Genomic DNA, 12,117 nt, shown 5'->3' with positions numbered 1-12,117 from the left:
ACTAGAGCTTAAATCTAGGAGCTTGTGTATGTTATTCTAACCCTTTCATCATTAGGTAGATCCTATAAATTTTTACATCATTTTGAATGTACTTATAATAAAAATTAATAAATTTATTATATATATGACAACTTTTTTCCAACTCAACATCAAAAAGTTACAACTATTCACAAATTACTCAATTAACTTAACTCCCCTTAATACATATAAGAGAATTTATAATTAAATAACCATATAATTTTATTTTTATTTTTTTCATTATGAGAACATACATTATTTACTCTAATGTAAATTATATAAACATCTATTAAGATTTTGTAAAATTGCATAAATATCTCTTTGAGATTTTATGATATTACATAAACATCTTTTCAAGTTTTAAGTATTTTTTGTGACCTTCTGTGATAAATAGACTATAATTGTGTAATTTTAAAAATAAGAGATGAAAAACATAAAATTAATAGGGAAGATTAAATACAAATAATACTTTACTGTATTTGATTTATATTTTACTTGATTAAATTATTTCTAATAATATATAGGTAAAAAAAATATTTATTAGGCTAATTTATTGAATCTTAAACATTTAAATAAAAGAAAAAACATTTGGTATTCACAAAATGTCCTAATTAGTGTAGCTTTGTTCCTCATAAACATACAAATGACAATATCATTATCACTTAAAAAGTCATTCACTATATGAGGACTAAAGTTAGGAGGAAAGGCTCAATGATATTCAAGATAAATCTTGAGAAAGCATATAATAAACTACATTGGGGTTTTATTAAAGATACACTTCAAGATAGTGGCTAGCCATAAATTTTTGTTAACCTGATTTGGCTTTGTATTTCTACTCCGAAAATACATATGTTAAGGAATGGTGACATGCTTGATGAATTTGAGCCTTCTAGAGATATTAGATAGGGAGATCCTATCTCATCCTATTTGTTTATCTTTTGCATGGAGTGTTTGTTTCTTATAATTGAGTTAGCTATGACTTATAAATTATAAAACCCAATTTAGTTATCTAGAGGTGGACTCCTTCTATTGCACTTGGCTTTTGTTGATGATATAAACTTGTTTGCTGAAACTTCTATGAATTAGGTGAAAATAATTTAAACTTGCTTGGAGCTATCCTGCAATAGTTTTGGGCAAAAAGTTAGTCAAGAAAAAACGAGAATATTTTTTTTTCTCTAAGAATGTGTGTTAGAATGTGAGACAACAGATTAACTAAGCTTTTGGTTTTCAAAGGTGTAAGGACCTACCTTGACCATTATAAATTATCTACTACTAGTAGCGAAAAGACAATTAATTACCGAGGATTATATTTACAATAAGTAAATATATACATATATATGCATATAAATGTAAGAGCAACTATACAAGTATATAAAATAAAGTAGCACACACACTATACTGTGTATGCTACTTTATATACTTATAAATAAGGTGATTAGTATAATAGATTAGGACTATACTGTGGAGTGTAAACACATTTTATGAGAAGTAAATCAGGTAACTGAGATTCCAACTTTCTGAAAGTGTACATATTTTTTTATTCTCTTTGTGACTAAATTCATTTTTTTTTATTTATAAATAATTTAGTTGTTTCTTTCTTTCGTAATTTTTAGTTTGAACTTTTAATCTCGATTATATATATATATATATATATATATATTAAATTAATCTTAATTTTCACTCCACTCAACTCATTTGACTTTAAACTCTAATGAGAATTTAGGTGGAGCACAGAAAAACAACTTTAAGCGAAATTTCTATATATGGTGGCAAGAATATGCTAAGCAGTGCTGATGCCCCCATTGCATCTATAAAAATACGTTCACTTTTTGACCAAATTGTAAAGATAATTATTTTGTTTTTCCCTTTTTCAGTTGAAAAATGAGAGATTTCATTCATTGGAGAAAGGCATCCACGTTAATACACTGAATTTTTATTTTAACTATACAGCAGAGCATTTGATACTCTCCCAACCACTTTTAGTTATTAGAAATATAATATAATTATTGCAGGTTGTGAGCAGATAACACCAAATTAGATTTTATAATTATATAATTCAATATAATAATATTAACGTGGACTGGGGTTGAAATTTGGTAAAAATTTACAATTGAAAGTATTATTACATTTCGACCCATCAGATTCAGCTATAGTGGAGATGGATTAAATGCAAATGCAACGGTGTCATCCATGTGTTTCAATGGAGACTTGCAGAAAAGACATAAGAATATCTGTGATTTATTAATAATGCCATACATTGGAACTTTTACTTTTTTCCACTCTTAATTAATTTATCTTATCTCATGTTTAGTAATTGTCAAACCTTTTTGAAATGTATTTTTAGGTAATAGTTTGTATTTATTCTTCTTGTGTCTAATTTTAAAAGGAAATAATGCCTTTTCCATATCGTAAATTTCTTCTTCTTCTTGTCCAATGTTATAATGCTATATTTGATCCACTAAAAATGTTGCATATATATATATATATATATATATATTAAAAAAAATATAACATATTTTGTTTTAAGTTTACAAATACTATTTAGTCAAAATAAAGTACTAGTGTTTATATTACCAAAAAAAATGTTATGTAATGAAACACATTCTATAGTGATATAATATTTATTATTATAAATTATTTTTACTATACAGTAGATACAATACATGTTAGAATATTGTTAAAAAATGTAATATAGATAATTATAGTAATACACAATATATGTTATTAAATTTTATTTAAAATTAACACTAGACTTGTGTTAATTATATGTTAAATAAATTTATACTTACATATATTATGTCTATAATAACATTTTTGATATGTCAATATATGTAATATTTATTGTAGTGATAAAAAAAATTATGTCTCTTTGTGCACCACTTAAAATCTTTTTATACAATATTTTATTCGTTCAATCTATTTAAAAATGGGTTTGAAAGTGAAAAAAAAAACTTTTGTTAATATTCAAATATTAATTGTGTCTAACATGAACCAATAACTTATGTGGTTTATCGTGAATCACTATATAAGAATTATCAAATTTAACCATAAAAAAATTCAACATTAGGGATTATTCATACAAAGAGAATAATTTTATCTGACAAAATATTAGATGAAAAATCATGCAATCTAACAATCTCTTTTATGTGGAGATTTATCTATCTATTCATTGTAACTCAAACAAAGTTTATAGAGATATTATCTAACTTCCACTTAGGTGCATAGAGAGGTTGTAAGAAGCTTGAAAGCTTTTGGTGTTTTACCTAAGCTTTTTGACATGCTAAAAAAACATATTCTAAGTTTACCTATAGACTTAACAAACTTGAAAACTCTTGGTGTTTTACCTAAATTTTGACATACTAAAAAAAACATATTCTAAGTCTTGAGGGAGTTTGCAACAAACATTGGGGTCTAAGCTTAGGTTGAATTCAACCTATCACCCACAAGTAAATGAACTAAGAGAACCATTCAATCTTAAGAAGATCTGCTTAGAGAGCCTATGTGTTAGAACAAATCAGTAATTGGGATAGTTTTATGCCTTTGATAAAGTTCGCTTACAATAATAATAATTATTATAGTATTGTGATGACACCCAATGAAGTCCTTTAGATGTAGAACATCTTTGTTTTGGTGTGAATCAAAAGTGAGAGTCTTGTTTTTGGGAATGGAGTAGTGCAACAAACTATTGAGAAAGTCAAGATGATCCAAGGACCAAGATAGAATTAGACTATTTCAAAGTAGACATAAGAGTTATCTTGGTGATAGAAGAAATGACAAAATTTTAGGAAGGAGATCATGTATTTTTGAGAGTCATTTCATGAACTAGGGTTGATAGAGCATTGAAATCTGAAAAGCTTACATCTCATTTCATTGGTCCTTATCAAATACTAAAAAAAAGTCGATGAAGTAACTTATCAAGTTGTTTTGTCTCCAAATTTATCTAATTTTCATAATGTATTTCATTTGTCCTAACTCTGAAAATACATTCATGATTCATTGTATGCAGTTGAGTTGGATAACATGCAAGTAAAGGAGAACTTAACTTTTGAGGTCTTACCTACAAGAGTTGAAGACTAAAAAGTTAAATAACTTACAAGGAAAACAAATTGATTTAGTTAAGTTTATCTATAGAGGAACTATTACTACTTAGGTGCTTGAGAATACAATGAAGAAATTTTATCCGAAACTATTCATTATAAGTAAAATTTGAGGGCTGATTTTATTGTAAGAGAAAGAGTTGTAACATCATTTTTTTGCAAAATAAAAATAATATAATTATAGTATGTAATTTATTTTATTAGCTTGATTAATTTTAGTTAATTGGAGTTTTAAAATAAACAAAAGTTGGTTTTATATAAATATAAAATGAGTTGGGCCGAGGAGTGTTTTAACCTGTGAACATCCAATTTTGTTCTTGTTTTATCCAATAATTTCTTCATAAACTCAAAATCATTCACATAATAATACAATTTTTATCGGATCTCTTTCTTTTTAACCCATTTAACATAAAGTCTAGTTCATACAAAACAAGATGTAAACTTCAAGAATTACAAAAAATAAAATTTAAAATTTACATTTAAATATGAAAAGAATGGGGAAAAAAAAAAAGAAAAAAAGAAAAAAGAAGCAGATCAAATCTTCTATCTCAGCCTTGGATGCTTTGCCAATTAGCCCTCAGCTACTCTGCTCAAGCCACACTCTTCCTGCAATGCCACCATATCCTACTGAGTCATCAAACCATATTCATAATGGTCATATATCTGAATCTAAGGGTTTTGCAAGAAAAAGAAATCAACAATTAGATTTATAAATTCTATAAATACAAAGAACATTCAATGAAAAGGGGCGTTGAAATTTTTTTTTCAAGAAAAAAACAAAAGCAAACATAGAGACTAGTTTTTTTTTCAACTCGACATCTCATTTTCAGTTTCATGATAGTTTCACCTTATTTTCTTAAATAAATACACAATAATCACAACCACAATGTATGCTATAACAAGTCCATTCGCTGTTGAAATAAAAAGAACTATATATAATGTAAATAATTAAAAATGCAAAAAGTAATAACAAGTTATGGCTTTTCAAAAACTCTACTACTCATTATGTTACCTCTTTTTATCTCTAATAAACAACCTAGAAATTGCAAAAATAAAAAAATATTTATAAATAGAGAGAGGGAATGGCAAATAAACACATGCACCGCCACTGACAATCCTTGTCATCGAATGCTACAATGAGAATAGTTGTTCTCCCCCTTGTCTTTGTAACCATTGTTGCTTGTTGAAAGAGACCATTTGTTAGCCCTAACACAAGCCACTTGGAATGCCCCAGTCCCAACCCACAAAGTGCACTTACCAAACATGTTATAATAAACAAATATATTATACATATATATTTTTTATAAATAACAAAAATTAATAACAAAGGCTGTTGATTTACCTCTAAGCTAGGGGACCAATTGTATGTTTAATGTTACAAATAAATATATTATACATAAATAATTTTATCTCTATTTTAATTTTTAATATAAACTGATTTTACCAATTTAAAAAGTAACTCTTCAATTCGACCATTTAACTATAAAACTATTGCATGGACTAATTTGATGATCAATTAAATTTTTATAACATTGATTATAAGTCATTAAGATGATTTGTTCTATGCATATATAAATTAGATTCACATATATATTATACTCTTTTTACCTTTCACACACATAATAATATTACATAATATTCTTACCCTTCAGGATAAATAGAAAATAAATATAAATATAAAGATAAAAAATAATTAAGTAGATGGTGTATGCTATGAGATATAATAATGAGGAATGCACCTTACCAAATTCGAAGGTAGGGCCAATCATTCTGCTTTAGTTCTATTGTTAACCACAACTAACCACTAAGAAACCAACCACAAAAAGTGTTTGTATAGTGATATTTTTATGTAAAAACTAAAGACAAACTTGACACAAATATTTATAATATAAGACACATAAATTTATTAAGAGACTTGTTATTATATATTCAATAATATGATATTGGCAAAAATTTGTAAAAAAAATAATATTATTGTTGTCCTTATATATTTATAAGACTCAACTTAAAACAATTATTTGTTTCTTTCTATAAGACTCAATTCATAATGTTTGATGTATTAATTACTTTCAGATTAAAATATCCCTACTTAAACATGTTATCTTAAATTGATAGAATATATTAATTATAAACTCTTTGAAAGTCATGCATTCTAATTAATTAAGAGAATAAGTAATAGTAATTATGAGAGGAGTAATATAGATCATACACTCTGATTGGTTAAGAGAGGGGTGAATATTAATTGAAAGAGAAAAATAGTACAAGGGTAATTTTGAAAAAAAATACAAAAATAAGACAAATTTATTATTATCTAGATTAACTGCTTTTTCTAATCTTGGTAAATTAGGTATTTGGATCTTATTATATACATATATATATATATATATATATATATATATATATATATATTGATAAAATTGCATTAAATGCAAATACATATTATCGAGGTAAATTTCATATTCTAATAGGAGAAAAACACCTAAGGAGCTCAATCTAAGTTTTGTCTTATACTTAGGACAAAACTTAAAGGTAAATCTCTAATTTTGATCGAAGAACAATACCAATCACACCTAAGAAATTGTAGCCAAGATTTGTTGTAAGTGTAGGACAAAACTTAGGTGGAATCAAAGTATCAATTTTGTGTTTTCTACTCAGGTTTTGATTACATTTTGGAATTGATGAATTAGAGTATTTCATTTATACTAATTAATTTGATTCAGATTAAAAATATATTTGTATTTCAAAGTTTATCATATTATAGTAGTATAATGAATTCTATGTGTATTTTAGAAATAGAAAATACTCCTTCAACCAAACAAATATTTGAATTATTCCCATATTTATTTGTATTTTGAAAAAATCAACAAAGGAATCCAAAATAATGAGAAATTGATTCCTATTCCAACCAAATTCTTCATAAAATTTATATTTTGATGAACTAACTCTTACCTCTCTCTCTCTCTCTCTCTCTCTCTCTCTCTCTTTCTCTCTCTCTCTCTATATATATATATATAATGAGGGATTGTGTAGCCCTTATTCCTACTTTTTTATCCCTATTTTTTTTAAATGATATTAAGACTGTAAAAAGAAACTAAAATCTAAAAAAAATGAATAAAAACAATAAGAGTTGTTTTCTTTTTATTATTATTTCAAATTTCTTGTAATCAATACAAATTAAGTTGACAAAACTAATTTTTTTTAACACAATTCTATAAAACATAGATAGTAAAAATTAAATTTATTTATACTATCTAGATTAGACTGATTGTAGTCTGACCATTTTTTTCTATTAAAACCCTAAAATAAAAGTCTTTTTCATTTTTTTATTAAATCTCTGATAATATTGATAAAAATAAGAGATTCATATTAATATTAACAAGTAATATTCAAGCAAAAGTTAGTCATTTTTATTTACCATTTTTTATGTAATAAAAAAGCAGTGAAAACTAGAATAAACAATGTAATAATAATAAATATGAGAGTATTTACTTTCATAATCTTTATATATATATATATATATATATATATATATATATATATATATATATATATATGTTTCATTTCTCTTTGATTTCCAATAAAAAAATTAGGGATTTAATTCCATAGAATATTGATGATAAATCTTTCAGGATTGACGAGACTTAAAGCTACAACTTTATTAACAAAACTTAGGTACAATTTCTTAAATGTGGTTTGTGTTATTCTTTAATAGAAATTAAATATTTATCTCAATAATATGCGTAAATGTATATTAATAAGATATATATTAAATGAAGAAAGATATTATCAAATATTAAAGAATCTTCTAAATGATAAAATTAAGCACATTGATCATTTTGGATTTTCTTACTACTTGATTGCAGCAAATGATTTAACAAAAAATATTAAATAGTTTCTAAAATAAAATATTAATAAACATGTAGTAATGATTATTTTGGATCTTATTCTTATTTGATTATTACTAAAATCTCACCATATATTAAACAATTTTTTAAATGATAAATAGTCATTTTAGATTCCCTTCATATTTGGTTATTATAAATGATTTTACCAAAAATATTAAATAATTTATAAAATAAATATTAGTAAAGGATATAGTGATAATCATTTTGGATCTCTTTCTTATTTGATTATTACAAAACTTCAAAATATTAAAGAATATTTTTAAAAAAAAATTGAGGCACTACAAACACCATAAGGTTTACTAGAATAGGAAAATTGTGACAAGCCTGGTATTCATCTTAGACTAAGCCTATAGTAATGATTCATACTCCTAACCTTTCACCAATGAATAATTTTAATCCACTTATAAAAAAAATTTCATCTCTTCCCAAAAGGTAACTAAACATGCCCTGAAAGAAAGAAAAAAACTTAGGAATTCTTTAACTAAAAGAATGTCACTTATCTCACTTGTATTCTCAAATATCAAGAAAAAGAGATCATGTATACTTGAATATTTCAATTAAGGAAGTTCTAACTAGTTTGACAATCATAATTACACATTCTTACTCTCGTTAAAGACAACACTTTATTAAGACAGATCACTAAGACTTAGTTAAAAAAAATAATCACTCTATACCAAGGATTTTGTCCAGTTGACTAAGGGAAAACAAATGAAGTCAACTATAGAATTTCAACAAGTGTCGGTAATAGATATTGCAAACAAACAATAGGATTATAAGCAAGACCATTAGATAGAGTTTGCATCCATTAGATAAGAAATGAGGAAAAGACAAATAATTGAATTTTGACAATGACAAGTAACATGAAAGAATAAGTTGCACTGAATTCAAAGACTATAACTAAAAGATTCAGTATCATGCAACAAGGATTTTCAAACAATTTTTCAAGGATAACATGCAAGCATTGTCCATTGCCACTCAAACCTATGGTAGCAACACGAGTGATACTACCAATAACCAGTACTTCTTACATAAGCAAGAAGTATCTAAACAAACAAATCAATAAAGAATTCAAACCTAATAAACATATTGCAACACAAAACAAATCACACATCAAAGTACACATGGAGCACACAGTCATGACACATAACATACAGTCCGGTTTGAATCAACCCGACTCAAATACCACTAAATGTGACACCCATCTACCCCCAAGTATGATACCATATGAAGACATAAGCAACTCATAAAATCTCAATTCATCCTCATTAAAGTTATAAACAAAGTAAACCAATTCATTTGAAAAATAATTAACAGAGTAATTGCAATCAAATTACAACTTGAATATATAACAAAATTTCTAACTATACTCCCAAGTCCTAGTGTCACATTAACATTAGAGTTTTCACACGCACCTAGATCTCTTCCTATTCCTCCAAAAATTAAGGATTCTCGTCTGCAAAACATACAAATACATACCAACAAACAATAGAGAGTGAGGACAATCTCACTCTATAGGGAATGGACCTCAACCATCGGCATCCCTTCCCTTCATGATAACAAATATAACAACAACAATTAATATATCAAATTTCAAATATAGACATCATCAATACACTCACAAACACATACACAGTAATGCAATGTGGTGTGCACCCACATCTAAATGCATGAGATACCCGACCATCCTTATCAAGAATATACAGTTGGTACCTAAGTCTTAAGTTAATCTTAGGCTACCAACACAGAAGTGTTCCCACTAGAACACCAATAGGTTACCACCAAAACCACAGAAATAGGTTCCCACCAGAACCACATAATCATGCAAGAATAATGCATGTCACATTTATGGAAATGCTTTTATATCAATACATCATGATCATCTTATAATTCATCGTTTCACCAACATCTACATTCATCCACATCAAATTTCATCCATCAAGATAAAAATCATCATTCATCAAGCATACATATATAAACATATTCATCATCATATAATCAATCATCAACATCATAATAACATCTTTTAAAACATCATGAAAGAAATTCTTAAGAATCTACGCAAGGTTTGGAAACCCATGTCCGGCTTTAAGCTGAAAGAAAGAGCATCTAACCATCTTGTGCTCGACTTAACAAGGTTGTGGACGACTTTAAGCTGAAACATAGAGCAACTAACCATCTTACATTCAGCTTAACAAAGTTGTGCCTGACTTTAAGCCAAAATAAAGAGCATCTAACCATCTTGCGCCTAGCTTAACAAAGTTGTGCCTGACTTTAACCCGAAATAGAGAGTATCTAACCATCTTGCATTCGGCTTAACAAAGTCATGCCTGGATTTAAGTTGAGACAGAAAACATCTAACCATCTTGTCCCTGGTTTAACAAATTTTCATATGGCTTTAAGCCGAGATAGAAGGAACCTAACCATATTGCACCTGGCTTAACAAAGTCGCACTCGACTTTAAGCTGAGACAGAAGGCACCTTGAGCACCTCACGCCAACGTGGACATTTCCACACCTGGCGCCAACATGTCTAGGCAGTGCCTTCATGCACATGAAGGCACGCCTGAAGTCGAGCACCCAAGCCTGACGTCGCGTGCGATCGATCACCCAAACACACCAATATCAAAACAATAATCTTGAAGCAAACATCACAATAATCAATCACACAAATTATAATCACCTAGAACTCATTTTACATATAGAAAATTCACCAATTTCAGCATCTACAACTTTTACTCCTAACATTCATCAATTTTTTCCCTTAGGGTTCTAATCCCTTTCTACAAAGCATTCAATTAATTATGTCAAGGTATTAAATCACCAAATAAAATTTATATTCAAAATCTACTCGACAAACCACATCAAACACACACAAATTTTCATTAAACTGAACACTTATGGGATTGGGGTCAATCCCTCTACCCTTCATGCATACTCTCAATTCCTAGAGATGAGTGTTCTCACTCCCCCCTTACCTAGAATGATGCAACGTATGCAATCTAAACCGCTATCTCCTCTCCGATGATTTCTTCTCCTTGCTCTTTAGACACATTTTCTTTAGAGCATCTGTGCGTCAAGGACATGAAAGTAGAAGCGTAAGAGGGTTTAATCAAAAAACTATTCTTTTAAAAACCTTAAACTTCCCTTAACCCTTCTTTAGTTAAAACATTTAACTATAATTACAAATTCCCTTCCCTCTTAATAAATATTATAATAACCTTTAATAAAATCTCTATATATTATATTATAAAATATATTAAATAATTAAAACAAATTTTTAACAACCCTTACTAATAAAATAAAAATATTAAAATTATTAATAAAATACTTATATTATATTTTTAATCATTTTTTAAAAATTATTAGCCTTTATTGTTAAAATAAGTCACCTCAACATTCAAATCATTATAAGTTTTATTAACATGAAATTTTTTAATTTAAAATATTCATTATTTTAAGATTAAGTTTTAGGAAAAAAATAATCTTACACTTAAAACTTTTCACTACTCACCCTCAAACATAGATATGAAGGTTCTAGTAATTCCTTTTTTACTTGAACAAAGAGTCTTCCTTCAAACTCTAATAAAAATCTTGTCACAAACTCAAAGCAAGGATTTTTTTTCTCCACTATCATCATATGTCTATAAACATTCAGTTTTAAACTTTCAAATTAGTAACCCTTGTCGCCACCGGCCCAAACGGGCCTCGGCGGTCGCGAAGACGGTCGAGCTCGCTTTTATTTTAGTTTTGAAAATGTATTGGATTATTAGAACGACTTGTTCTCAAACTGAGACCTTGTCGATCTTATCCAATTTATTTATTAAATGTCTCACCAATCCATGTTAATCCCAAGCGGGACCCTCCATGGATTAGTGGTTTTCGTAGTAAAAGGGTTCATGGAGTCGCCACCAATGTTTTACTCAAAACATTGGAAAAAGAGGTTTAAGGCAATCGATTCAAAAATCGACTTCGGCCATTACAACCAGAGTCGGGTAAGGGAGTCGGTTACGCGTGGGGAAGGTGTTAGCACCCCACAGCGCCCCTTTCGGGTTCCCTATGACAGATTATTTCTAAAAATAATAGTGTGAAATTACTAAA

Source organism: Cajanus cajan, chromosome 1, assembly GCF_000230855.2.
Source record: "Cajanus cajan strain Asha chromosome 1, NIPB_CcT2T_4, whole genome shotgun sequence".
Classification (NCBI taxonomy): domain Eukaryota; kingdom Viridiplantae; phylum Streptophyta; class Magnoliopsida; order Fabales; family Fabaceae; genus Cajanus; species Cajanus cajan.
This window is presented reverse-complemented; position numbering follows the sequence as displayed.